We start from the raw sequence: 1043 nt of genomic DNA on the forward strand, positions 1-1043 counted from the left end.
AGCTAACCTCCAAGGTATACTCGGCATCGAAGAATAACTATATGGTCATTTCAATGTTAGTCGTGGTGGCGAGGCTGCTGTGGGCATCGATAAATGAGCTGTATAGTTCACAAAAGACTCAGAGTGAAGCATGTGTGCTCTGAGCTTAACGAGGGTATACGCCATCACGAGTAGCCCCTTGTCATGAAAAGTAGCTCTTCCCGGGAGCTTTCAGCTGGCAAGACTCAACTGTAATCGCTTGACGATTCCCGTCGGCATTGGCCTGGAGCAAAGCGCAGCCTGTTGCAAAAGCCAAAGCGTAGCAGACGACGTGGAATCGCCAGACTGAATTCGAAAGAAACAAAAAAGACTGGCTTTCCTTAACAGTCTCATCTACAACACCTAAATGCCGCGCCATATAAAAAATAGGTGTTTGGTGAGCAGTCGTGCCATGTCGGCACTGTCTGTACCGTGGTTGTGCAAGTAGATCACCAGGTCAAGCCAAATCTTCAACTCGTTTTCTTGAACCAAAGGTACTGGCCAGTATAGTACGGCCATTACCTCCGCGACTTCTGCCCGCATACCATACTTTTCAATTAAAGAACCTGGGGTAACCTGGGGTAGGGGCACCGGCAGCGTTTATGACACTTTGTTTAATATTGGCAAAAATAAACTATCCAAGCGCATGCATTCGAGCATCGCTCCACCGTGTTTAAAGTGAATAGTTACATCCGTCTTCTTGTGAGCTGCACGTCTGTGGACGAATACGTGTTCGATATAGAAATTTTCACATGACTAAATAGTTTGTTAAACAGCTGTGAATCAGAAGAATTAATGTCTTGGTGCATTTGACAATTCATGTGGCATAATCAGCTCTTCTAAAGCATTTCGCTCTGAGCACTCACCTCAAATGTAAACGAGACGCTGCTGTCTGTCATTAGCAGTTGCTCTTAACCATCCGCCTGGTGGAGGGCACTGAACAAAGTGCAGCTAAACATGCTTTCTGCAACCTGCAACACCTTCAGTTTAGAGAGTCACATTTTGCCGGATTCGTGGTTGTAATT

The sequence above is a fragment of the Plasmopara halstedii genome (assembly GCF_900000015.1).
Source record: "Plasmopara halstedii genome assembly, contig: Scaffold_470, whole genome shotgun sequence".
Lineage (NCBI taxonomy): Eukaryota > Oomycota > Peronosporomycetes > Peronosporales > Peronosporaceae > Plasmopara > Plasmopara halstedii.